We start from the raw sequence: 13,686 nt of genomic DNA, 5'->3' as shown, positions 1-13,686 counted from the left end.
GCCATTTTGGCCCCCAAGGAAACCATACAACAACTAAAAAAAAATATATGTATATATCTATATATATATATCTATGTAGATAGATATATCTAGGTACATGGATATATCTATAGATATATCTATGTAGATATATATTTATATATATATATATAGGTAGATCTGTATCAAAGAGATTTATAAAGCGCGCTACTCACCTGTGAGGGTCTCAAGGCGCTGGGGGGGGGGACGGGGGGGAGGGAAAGGGGCTAGGAGGTTCACTGTTCAAAAAGCCAGGTTTTGAGGCCCTTCCTGAAAAGAAGTAGGTTTTGGGTCTTGCGAATGTGAGTTGTGAGTGCGTTCCATGTTTTGGGTGCAATGTAGGAGAAGGATCTGCCCCCGGTGGTGGTGTGTTTGATGCGGGGGTCAGAGGCGAGAGAGAGGTCAGCTGAACGGACGTTTCGTGTGGGGGTGTGGAAGGTGACTCTCGTTGAGGTAGGCAGGGCCTGTGTTGTGGAGTGATTTGTGTGTGAGGATGAGGATCTTGAAGGTGATCCTTTTGTCAATGGGGAGCCAGTGGAGGGATTTGAGGTGTGGAGAGATGTGTTCGTGTCGGTGGAGGTCGAGGATGAGTCGTGCTGCTGAGTTCTGGATGCGTGTAGTTTGCACTTGAGTTTTAGAGTGGTGCCGGCGTAGAGGGCGTTTCTGTAATCAAGCCTGCTGCTGATGAGTGCGTGAGTGACAGTTTTTCTGGTCTCTGTGGGGATCCATTTTAATGTTTTTCAGTATACGGAGTTTGTTGAAGCATGAGGAGGTAAGAGCGTTGATTTGTTGGGTCATAGAGAGGGAGGAGTCTAGGATGATGCTGAGGTTGCGTGCGTAGTTGGCGGGGGTGGGTGCAGGGCCTAGCGTGGTGGGCCACCATGGGGGGTCCCAGTTTTTTTTGGTGAGGGCCAAAGAGGATTATTTCGGTTTTGCTTGAGTTGAGTTTCAGGTGGTTGGCTGTCATATATACATCACTTTTGTCAATATGTGTGTGGTTTCCCTGGGGGGAAAAGGGTCCGACTTGTCTAGTGGCAGTTTTAGTGCCATAAAGAAGCGCAGAAGGTTTATATGCCTACTGCAAAGAGCACATCTGTATTTTATGTAAATAGCTGAGTACATTAGTAAAGTCTATGGAGAGATGAAGGGCACTTTTGCTGGGTGGTAATGAGGGAATCCGAGGAGGAGGGAGTGGGAGCACCAATAATGATTGTTGGACTGGGCGCAGGAGGTGCTAAAGACTGTGACGAATGGTATGTGACAAGGTGTTTTTTGAGTGTCTTGAAAGTACGTGCTGATTGAGGGAAGAAGCGCAGGTAAGGTGGCCTCTACTGTTGCACGTATCTCACACACACCATCGATTTTGTGACTGTCTACGTAGGCTAGTGTTTTAGAGCAACAGTTTAGCCAATAGCAGAGATGGCATCTTGATGGATGACTGCTGCCTGCACTCGGGTTATAGAGGACCGCTCTGACATAGGATCAGAGACTGAGACATCAGATACTGAGACAGCATCTGAGGGATAGGACAATGGCGCAGACTCTGGGAGTGATTTTTCAGTCAGAGGAGTCCCATTCGAAAACTCCTCTTCCAGTACATTATGAGGGAGGTGATGAGGACAGTCCTGCTGTCCCTTCGCAAGCTGTTAGTGCAACTGGGTAATAGTGGGTTAGGCCAACCCAGAGAGCAGGTGAATGCGGCGGCAAGCAGAGAGAGAGTGCTCTCTTGGGAGCTCACCAATTTAGTTCAGCCCCAAATTCCACCACCCAAATCATATTGTGGAGACATCAAAATTGTCTATGGCAAAACAAACTGGTTTTGTAAGGCAGGCACCTGTGTTTTTGGTCCTGGATTCGGCGGCCATATAGAGAAACACACTAAACCCAAACATTTCTGGAAACTAGACATTCGGGGGAGTCCACAGAGGTGTGACTTGTGTGGATTCCCCAAAGTTTTCTTACCCAGAATACCCTGCAAAGCTGAAATGTTGAGAAAAAACTCTATTTTTCTCGCATTTCTGTCACACAAACTACAGGAATATGCTGGGATCCACAACATTCCTACCACCCAGTGACTCCTCACCTGTCCTGATAAAAACACTACCCCACTTGAGTGCCTACACCTAGTGCCTGTGTCAGGAATGGATCACCCCAGGGTCAACAGCTGCCTCACGTAAGGACCAACATTGACCGTTGTGTGATCTATTCCTGTCGCAGGCACCAGGCCTAACCACACAAGTGAGGTATCATATTTATCGGGAGACTTGGGGGAACGCTGGGTGGAAGGAAATTTGTGGCTCCCCTCAGATTCCAGAACTTTCTGTCACCGAAATGTGTGGAAAACGTGGTATTTTAGCCACATTTTGAGGTTTGCAAAGGATTCTGGGTAACAGAACCTGGTCCGAGCCCCACAAGTCACCTCATCTTGGATTCCCCTGGGTTTCTAGTTTACAAAAATGTGCTGGTTTGCTAGGTTTCCCCAGGTGCCGGCTGAGCTAGAGGCCAAAATCCACAGGTAGGCACTGTTTTCTATGAAAAAATGTGATGTGTCCACGTTCTGTTTTGGGGCATTTCCTGTCGCGGGCGCTAGGCCTACCCACACAAGTGAGGTATCATTTTTATCGGGAGACTTAGGGGAACGCCGGGTGGAAGGAAATTTGTGGCTCCTCTCAGATTCCAGAACTTTCTGTCACCGAAATGTGAGGAAAACTTGTTTTTTTGGCCACTTTTTGAGGTTTGCAAAGGATTCTGGGTAACAGAACCTGGTCCGAGCCCCGCAAGTCACCCCTCCTTGGATTCCCCTAGGTCTCTAGTTTTCAGAAATGCACAGGTTTGGTAGGTTTCCCTATGTGCCGGCTGAGCTAGAGGCCAAAATCTACAGGTAGGCACTTCTCAAAAAACACCTCTGTTTTCTTCCAAAAATTTGGATGTGTCCACGTTGCGCTTTGGGGCGTTTCCTGTCGCGGGCGCTAGGCCTACCCACACAAGTGAGGTATCATTTTTATCGGGAGACTTGGGGGAACGCCGGGTGGAAGAAAATTTGTGGCTCCTCTCAGATTCCAGAACTTTCTGTCACCGAAATGTGAGGAAAACTTGTTTTTTTAGCCACTTTTTGAGGTTTGCAAAGGATTGTGGGTAACAGAACCTGGTCCGAGCCCCGCGAGTCACCCCTCCTTGTATTGCCCTAGGTCTCTAGTTTTCAGAAATGCACAGGTTTGGTAGGTTTCCCTAGGTGCCGGCTGAGCTAGAGGCCAAAATCTACAGGTAGGCACTTCTCAAAAAACACCTCTGTTTTCTTCCAAAAATTTTGATGTGTCCACGTTGCGCTTTGGGGCGTTTCCTGTTGCGGGCGCTAGGCCTACCCACACAAGTGAGGTATCATTTTTATCGGGAGACTTGGGGGAACGCCGGGTGGAAGGAAATTTGTGGCTCCTCTCAGATTCCAGAACTTTCTGTCACCGAAATCTGAGGAAAACTTGTTTTTTTAGCCACTTTTTGAGGTTTGCAAAGGATTGTGGGTAACATAACCTGGTCCGAGCCCCGCGAGTCACCCCTCCTTGGATTGCCCTAGGTCTCTAGTTTTCAGAAATGCACAGGTTTGGTAGGTTTCCCTAGGTGCCGGCTGAGCTAGAGGCCAAAATCTACAGGTAGGCACTTCTCAAAAAACACCTCTGTTTTCTTCCAAAAATTTTGATGTGTCCACGTTGCGCTTTGGGGCGTTTCCTGTCGCGGGCGCTAGGCCTACCCACACAAGTGAGGTATCATTTTTATCGGGAGACTTGGAGGAACGCCGGGTGGAAGGAAATTTGTGGCTCCTCTCAGATTCCAGAACTTTCTGTCACCGAAATCTGAGGAAAACTTGTTTTTTTAGCCACTTTTTGAGGTTTGCAAAGGATTCTGGGTAACAGAACCTGGTCCGAGCCCCGCGAGTCACCCCTCCTTGGATTGCCCTAGGTCTCTAGTTTTCAGAAATGCACAGGTTTGGTAGGTTTCCCTAGGTGCCGGCTGAGCTAGAGGCCAAAATCTACAGGTAGGCACTTCTCAAAAAACACCTCTGTTTTCTTCCAAAAATTTTGATGTGTCCACGTTGCGCTTTGGGGCGTTTCCTGTCGCGGGCGCTAGGCCTACCCACACAAGTGAGGTATCATTTTTATCGGGAGACTTGGGGAAACGCCAGGTGGAAGGAAATTTGTGGCTCCTCTCAGATTCCAGAACTTTCTGTCACCGAAATCTGAGGAAAACTTGTTTTTTTAGCCACTTTTTGAGGTTTGCAAAGGATTCTGGGTAACAGAACCTGGTCCGAGCCCCGCGAGTCACCCCTCCTTGGATTGCCCTAGGTCTCTAGTTTTCAGAAATGCACAGGTTTGGTAGGTTTCCCTAGGTGCCGGCTGAGCTAGAGGCCAAAATCTACAGGTAGGCACTTCTCAAAAAACACCTCTGTTTTCTTCCAAAAATTTTGATGTGTCCACGTTGCGCTTTGGGGCGTTTCCTGTCGCGGGCGCTAGGCCTACCCACACAAGTGAGGTATCATTTTTATCGGGAGACTTGGGGGAACGCCGGGTGGAAGGAAATTTGTGGCTCCTCTCAGATTCCAGAACTTTCTGTCACCGAAATCTGAGGAAAACTTGTTTTTTTAGCCACTTTTTGAGGTTTGCAAAGGATTCTGGGTAACAGAACCTGGTCCGAGCCCCGCGAGTCACCCCTCCTTGGATTGCCCTAGGTCTCTAGTTTTCAGAAATGCACAGGTTTGGTAGGTTTCCCTATGTGCCGGCTGAGCTAGAGGCCAAAATCTACAGGTAGGCACTTTGGAAAAAACAGCTGTGTTTTCTATAATAAAAATAGGATGTGTCCATGTTGTGTTTTGGGGCATTTCCTGTCGCGGGCACTAGGCCTACCCACACAAGTGAGGTATAATTTTTATCGGGAGACTTGGGGGAACACAGAATAGCAAAACAAGTGTTATTGCCCCTTATCTTTCTCTACATTTTTTCCTTCCAAATATAAGAGAGTGTGTAAAAAAGACGTCTATTTGAGAAATGCCCTGCAATTCACATGCTAGTATGGGCACCTCGGAATTCAGCGATGTGCAAATAACCACTGCTCCTCAAAACCTTATCTTGATCCCATTTTGGAAATGCAAAGGTTTTCTTGATACCTCTTTTTCACTCTTCATATTTCAGCAAATGAATTGCTGTATACCCAGTATAGAATGAAAACCAACTGCAGGGTGCAGCTTATTTATTGGCTCTGGGTACCTAGGGTTCTTGATGAACCTACAAGCCCTTTATATCCCCGCAACCAGAAGAGTCCAGCAGACAAAACGGTATATTGCTTTCAGAAATCTGACATCGCAGGAAAAAGTTACAGAGTAAAACATAAAGAAAAATGGCTGTTGTTTTCAGCTCAATTTCAATATTTTTTTATTTCAGCTGTTATTTTCTGTAGGAAAACCTTGTAGGATCTACACAAATGACCCCTTGCTGAATTCAGAATTTTGTCTAGTTTTCAGAAATGTTTAGCATTCCGGGATCCAGCATTGGTTTCACACCCATTCCTGTCACTAACTGGAAGGAGGCTGAAAGCACCAAATATAGTAGAAATGGGGTATGTCCCAGTAAAATGCCAAATTTGTGTTGAAAAATTCGGTTTTCTGATTCAAGTCTGCCCGTTCCTGAAAGGTGGGAAGATAGTGATTTCAGCACCAGAAACCCTTGGTTGATGGCATTTTCAGGGAAAAAACCACAAGCCTTCTTCGGCAGCCCTTTTTTCCCATTTTTTTTGGAAAAAACAAAATTTTCACTGTATTTTGGCTATTTTCTTGGTCTCCTCCAGGGGAAACCACCAACTCTGAGTACCATTAGAATCCCTAGGATGTTGGAAAAAAAGGACGCAAATTTGGCGTGGTTAGCTTATGTGGACAAAAAGTTATGAAGCCCTAAGCGCGAACTACCCCAAATAGCCAAAAAAGGGCTCAGCACTGGGGGGGGAAAGGCCCAGCAGCTAAGGGGTTAAATTTGTTTGCCACAAATATGCTGTGATTACACAAAGTTGCCATGAATTCATGGCAAAAGTAAAAAAAACAAAAAAAATATTTATTGCCTTGGTAGGGTCCCAGTGGGGCCCCTGCACCAAGGCTAGGGTTTTAGGGTATTTATACCCTGCCTGTTCCCTTTATTTCTTTTATGCTTTTGTTTGGGACTCGGCTAAGTCTGAGTCCCAAATTGGCTGCCATCACTTCCTGGTTGAAGTGCTGGCATTCAATCAGATCTCTGCACGAGACTGGGAGAATCTGCAAATTATTCATGCACCTAGCTAAAAAATGTGTTTTTTCTTTAAAATCTTTAAATCTACTGAATGTATTTACAACAAATAACTAAAAGCATAGGCCCTCATTATGACATTGGCAGTAAATCCCGCTTACCGCCACACTGACGACCGCCAACTTGCTGCCGTGGCGGCGGCTATCCGTTCACCATATTATGACAGACAAACCAATCCGTCAGTATTTAGCCACATACACAAATCCGCCAGACCAAAGGTCAGTGATAAACTGGCGGTCCCAAAACCCACACCGTTACGCCAACAGAACTACGCCCACCACATTATGACCCATGAATCACCACGGCGGGCATTCAACGGCGGTAAACCATTGGCGGTACATACCGTAGCGCTCAGAATGGACACACACAGACAAAGCAACACCACATTGGACAATTCAAACAACACACACCTGACACCCATACACACAACACACCCACACCACTATAAAACACACACCCACATTACCCACAACCCTTTATGAATACAAACCATTGCCAGGAGAGAGACACCAAGACCACTGACACAACTAGAGCCAACTAGAGCCACACACTGCTCACACCTATATACTGCTTATGCATTCCACATCACCCACCCCAACACATTACCCAACACACCCTCACCAACACACAGAACCAACACCCATGGCACCGCAAAGACACCCCCATTTCACAGAGGAGGAGCTAAGGGTCAGGGTGGAGGAAATTGTCAGGGTTGAGCCACAGCTATTTGGAGCACAGGTGCAGCAGATATCTGTAGCAAGGAAGATGGAGCTATGGCGGAGAATCGTGGACAGAGGTAATGCCGTGGGACAGCACCCAAGAACTAGGGATGACATCAGGAAGAGGTGGAACGACCTACGGGGAAAGGTACATTCCATTGCAGCAAGACAAAAGCTTGCGATCCAGAGGACTGGCGATAGACCCCTACCTCCTCCACCACAGCTCACAGCATGGGAGGAGCAAGTCTTGGCAATACTGCAACCTGAGGGCCTGGCCGGAGTTGGAGAAGGACTGGACTCTGGTAAGTCAACTCTCTACTACTATCACCTCCTACCTGCATGCCATCACATACCTTCACCCTCACTCCACTACTTCCCATACAGCCCACCATCTCATCTCACTCATCCCAATGCCAAGCCCCGCACGCTGTACCAAGGCATGGACACCACTCACAGCCCTGCATGGAAACTCATCACCAAAACAAGCACACTATAGAGAATTAACTATCCCACCATACACTAACATACACAAGTGAAAGCTGGCAGGGCAAAGCCAACCAAAGAGGGGAAGCCATGGATGTACAATATGTCAGACACAGAAACCATAACACATCATTTACATCCCCACCGGTACCCTAGCCAATGTCAGCAGAGAGGAGGTGCCAGCACTATCCAGTCACCGAACTGAAGAGGCCCACAGTGATGACAGCAACTCTGGTCTTCATGATCTGGATGACTTACCTGGTCTATCAGGGACCACTGGACAAATGGTTACCCAGGCCCAGTCACACACCACTACAGATCCTCCCCCATCAGGAAACACCACTACAGCACCCACCCAGCGTACCCATACCTCTGTCCCCAAGCCACATCAATTAGCAGTGTGTCTACCTCTACAGGGACCCCAGGCACACCTCGCCCCCAAGACAATCAGGGCCTGGAGTCAGTGGCAGTGAGCACACGGTTCAGGGGACAAAGGCACATGCCAACAGGGACACTGGGAGGACTGCTGTGCACCAGGGGAGGACAGGCCCAGGGAACCGACTCTCCAGGAGGCACTAGCAGAGATCCTGGGAGCCTATCACCATTCCCAGGACATGATGGTGCAGATCCTGGACAATGTGCAGGAGAACAGGCGGCTGCAGGAGAGACAGTACTGGGAGATCAGGGAGGACTTGCAGGCCATTAACAACACCCTGATCTCCATTGCAGGGGTGCTGGCAGACATGGCTAACATTATGAGGGAGGCAGTCTCACACCAGCGGGCCCCTGCCACTAGCCAGACATCTGAACAGCCTTCTACCTCCGCTGCCGCTAGTGGCCAGGAGGCCCCGCCACAGGACTCGCAGGTGATAGAGCGGTCCGTACTAATAATTTTACCTATTTTCGGACGCTCTTTAGGCCGATGAATCTTTTGACTAAGTGGGACTCTCCGTACTCTTAATCGATCAATTGCATCAAATCAATAATCAATAACGAACATAAGCAATACCTTGATCAACATAACACTTAACAATTAATCCAGAATACATTTCGGCGAACCCTGACCTTTCAGTCAGGAATAACCACACCAGTTTATTCAAAGTTAGTGAATTTTATTTCCCTATTTTAACAAAGCTAGCACAATGTAGATGTGTCTCAACACTAAATGATAAACATATATGAACATTAATAGCTGTCCATAACGGCGAAACAAGTGCAATCTATGTAGCATTTGAATCACAAGGCATTCGATAATAGCAATGCAAATCACTAATACGATAATCTGTAATGAACTAATTGCATACATTTAGTCAGCATAACAAGATCTCAAATTGCATCGTGCGACATATGGAATCCTCGTCTAACCTCAAATTAGCATCGGCATGTGGGACTTCATGCAAAAACAATTTAGCAACATTAATTTAGAAAAACTCCTAACTAGGGCTCTTATCAAAAATCAGCAGTTGGTTACCTAAAAGAAACACAATGCAATTGTACAATTTCCTTTCATATTTACCAATTACGATCAGCAATCAAGGAAGTCTTCGTCTCACAGGTACCGTTTCTCGATCAGCATGGGTACCGTTTCGATCAGCATAGGACGGGGCAAAGGGGCAGGGGTGGACGGGGCAATTGCCTCACGGCGGCAAGGTAAAACTACTACTTCATGCAAGGGATCAAAGTTAAAGTCTCTAGGGCCAGAATCATTAAAGTCTCTTTCTCTCGATTAGAGAAATCATCAAAGTCTCTTTCAAAATGGCGTCGCAGCAAAGTGGGCCATAATAGCTACGAAGTCTGCAAAATGGCGGGATGTCCAATAATGGCCGTAATGGCGCAATGGCTATAAGGCAATCATAGCGCGTAATGGCTACCTTCTTCTCGTGTACCTGGTTTTTATAGACAATAGTTCAAATCCAGTAGGGTCTTCCATTGGAGGGTTCATAGGTTAGCTTCAAATTGTCCAATCAAAAACGACAGTTCTCAAGCTTTTACTTAAGCATACATTATCCTTGGAGATGGGTACGTGTACTGCCATTTGATAAAGTTTGTTTTGACCAATGACTTTGTGTTTCACCACTGCGCATATTAGTTGCTCAATGTTCACCAGTAGCACATGGTATGTTTTGTTCAGTTGAGCCGCCTATGGGCTTTGACATGGCATTAGCCATTGCTTTCTGTATTCAGTTTAGCCGCCTATGGGCTTTGACATGGCATTAGCCATTACTTTCTGTATTCAGTTTAGCCACCTATGGGCTTTGACATCGCATTAGCCATTACATTCTGTATTCTGCCTATTGGCTTTGACATGCTGTATCCAGTCTAGCCGCCTATTGGCTTTGACATTGCATGCCTATTGACTTTGACATGATGTATTCAATTTAGCTGCCTATTGACTTTGACATGCTATTAGATATTCTGCCTATTGGCTTTGACATGATATTGTATATTGCATTTTGTATTCAGCTCCCCTGCCTATTGGCTTTGACATGATATCATATATTACATTTTATATTCAGCTCAGCTGCCTATTGGCTTTGACATGATATTATACATTGCATTTTGTATTCAGCTCAGCTGCCTATGGGCTTTGACATGATATTAGACATTGCATTTTGTATTCAGCTTAGATGCTTATTGGCTTTGACATGACACTAGACATTGCATTTGATATCTAGGTTAGCTGCCCATTGCCTTTAACGTGGAGTTAGACATTGCAGTTGAGAATCCAAGCTGTATTTTTCCAAGCTGTGTTTTTGCACCAGAGAACCAAGATGATTTTCTCACAGTGGACTAGACATGATAAGAGAGAGTACATGGGTGTTGTTTTCTCTTCGCTTGAGCTTGGGAACAGGAGTAGTCTTGGAGACCTGGCCAGTCTCCAAAAGGCTTGCTCAGTTTCCCAGGTCTGAGAGGAGGGGGCACACCTTTGTAACGAATGTAACAGGCTGCAGAGGGTCAGATTCGAATCTGCCGGACCTCGTGCTGGAGCTTGGCGCCAGCTGCCAGCATCCCGTGTGGGTAGATGAAACTCTTTCTCGCGGCTGACAGGGGTCATCAGCTTGCAGACCTTAGAAAGATGTAGCTGTAAATAGTTCCTACACGGTGAAGTATTTGTTTTGCTTTGCATTCAATATCTTATAAATATAACCTGCTGTGTATATTGCAAACTGATATATTTTGTTTGATTAACGCGGACTTGAAAGCTACTAATTCGTCATACATAAAATATTGTGGTTGGGGAAGAATTAACAACAATAAAAGTCTTCTTTGACCTCAGAAGTGCATTTCTGTTGTGTTATGTTAGTGCTTAGAAACCAGATTAGAGCAAAGCACTACAATTGGTACCTGGAGTCGTGGGGTGTCGGTCATTAAGAGGTGATTAAGAAGGGGTTTGACGAGTTAGTAGATTTCTAAGTGCACACTTTAAAAGTGTAATTGTTTTTTTGTTGTTTGGAGAGTTACAGAAATTGTTTTTTGTTGTTTGGAGAATCACAGTAGCACGGCAGACCATGTCATGTGTTGTTAAACTGCCTGATGGTGCTACGAAAAACTGTGAATTGTTTGTTGTTTGGAGAATGACAGTAGCACGGCAGACCATGTCATGTGTTGTTAAACTGCCTGATGGTGCTAAGAAAAACTGTGAATTGTTTTCTGTTTGGGGAATTACAGAAGAAAATGCATGTGTAGAAAACGTGTGTTTTGGAAGTAATGATGACAGAAAGGTCTGGATACCTTTATCTGCTTACAGAGAAATGCAGGAGAAATGTAGGCAGTTGGAACATGAAAATAGGAATTTACGTGAGCAAATTAGCCCGACTGAAAGTTATAAAAGGGCTGTTTTTGAAGAATCTTTCTTGTCCCATTCCAGTAATGAGGGGGTTAAGACAGCTCCGAGCTGCACTGAGTTTTCGTGTGAGCCAGGGTTTTTGGCAGACAAAATGCATTCCTTAACTGATAACATGGACGAGAGAGACCAGAATGTGATTTACGAGTTACCGTTGCAAAATGCACAAGTAAAACGAAGGATTTTAGAGCAAGACACCCCGACTTTCATTAGCTTGTTTGATTTTTGGAAAAAGAATAGCCCTCATTTGAGAGAAATCCTAACACTTTTGTATATGGTCACTGTGAAAAATTATATGCAGCTGCGCGCTTGTGATTTGGCAAATGAAATAATGCAGACTTTAGGTTTTTGCGCAGTGCAAGAAGGAAATACTTATGTACATTTAAATCAAGAACAAGGAAAGAAAATAGTGCCCCTAGCTAGAATCATACAATGGATCTGGTACTTGCAAGACAGGGCTAGAGTACCACAGGTAAAAGAATTACCGGTGAAATTGTGTGCACCATTTGAATTCGTGTCCACTGAAGATAAAAAGCATGTTTGTTTTACTAATGATTCATTGACTGAAATGTTGTTTTCTGGCACAGGAGAAGGAATGGAGTTGTATAATGTGTGTCAGATTTTAAAGCAAGACCTACGTGAGATGTGTCATTTTTATGCTGATTTTTGGTTCTTTGATAATGTTTTAGCCACATGGCTTGTACCTAACTGGTTCAATTACCTTGCAGATGTTAATGAGAAAAATGCAGAGAGAGAAGTGTTCACCCAGAATTCTGCCTTAGTGGGGATGGCTAAGTGGGTGCCCCAGAAATGTGAACAGCTGAGAGAAAAAGCCACTTACAGGTGGGCAGAGATGAGAGAGATGCACATTCCCCTAGATTTGATAAAAACTGTGCAGCACGCACAAAAGCAATCTGTCATGCAAGCAGTCACAGAGCAGTTGGGGAGAGGAAAGTTACCAGAACAGAAATGGCAAATTGATCAGGTTTTAGGGAAAGTGATTGCTGCAAATTACCAAGGAAAAATCGAAATTATGCTGATACCTAGAAAAGAATCTGATTTATTCAAACAAATTGGAGACAGAATGGCCCAAATTGGCAAAAGTGCAGTGAATGGAGGTTTGGTAAAGAATGAGTCTGCCCCAGCCCTTCTGACAGTGCAAGAAAAGGGAAGCTGTGGCGCAGCAGATAAAAACCTCAGTGCTGATGTGTGGGCTGAAGCCCCAAGTGATCCTCCAAAACCTGCAGAAAATATAACAAAGGGCCTCAAAAACGTCCTGCTGATTATAAAACAGGGAAAGAAAGAGGAAGGGTGCAGTTTAAATGAAAAATGTTATTTGCAAGAAAAGTCATACTTGTTTCTTTTGCAGATCCTACCACGTTTCGCCACTGTCCCTGAGTGTGCTGTGTGGTCCCACTTCCGGTGTGTGCGTATGGGGTCGGGGAAGGGACCGAATCCCCAACCTGAACCTGGCTGAGTAAAGTGCCAGCACCATGGATCCATTTTGCGCAAACTGCGCCTTCAGTTCAAGTTCAACTTGTTTCATTGCATTCTTCCAATGGAACTAAGCTGTGTTTTTTTTTTTTCCCTCTCGTATGGAACTCTGACTTTTGCTTATCTTCCAGCAAACCTTTCAGGTGGACCGTGCACCTTTACATGAGCAGAACTCATGCCACATCAAATTGCTAACACTGTTGAATTAGAGACTCACTCAGAGTATAAAAATTGCCCAGTCTTTTCTGTGTAGATGTATCTGATGTGAAAGGTTATGAAATCAATGTGTTAATTCACTTCTATTGCTTTGCAGGGATTGTTTTGATCATTCTGATGTTTTTTTTTGTTTTTGTTTGAAACAGGAGATATGTGAAACAAAAATTCATTGGTCAAAGGGCGGAATGTACTGCCATTTGATAAAGTTTGTTTTGACCAATGACTTTGTGTTTCACCACTGCGCATATTAGTTGCTCAATGTTCACCAGTAGCACATGGTATGTTTTGTTCAGTTGAGCCGCCTATGGGCTTTGACATGGCATTAGCCATTGCTTTCTGTATTCAGTTTAGCCGCCTATGGGCTTTGACATGGCATTAGCCATTACTTTCTGTATTCAGTTTAGCCGCCTATGGGCTTTGACATCGCATTAGCCATTACATTCTGTATTCTGCCTATTGGCTTTGACATGCTGTATCCAGTCTAGCCGCCTATTGGCTTTGACATTGCATGCCTATTGACTTTGACATGATGTATTCAATTTAGCTGCCTATTGACTTTGACATGCTATTAGATATTCTGCCTATTGGCTTT

This window comes from Pleurodeles waltl, chromosome 5 (assembly GCF_031143425.1).
Source record: "Pleurodeles waltl isolate 20211129_DDA chromosome 5, aPleWal1.hap1.20221129, whole genome shotgun sequence".
Taxonomy (NCBI): Eukaryota; Metazoa; Chordata; class Amphibia; order Caudata; family Salamandridae; genus Pleurodeles; species Pleurodeles waltl.
This window is presented reverse-complemented; position numbering follows the sequence as displayed.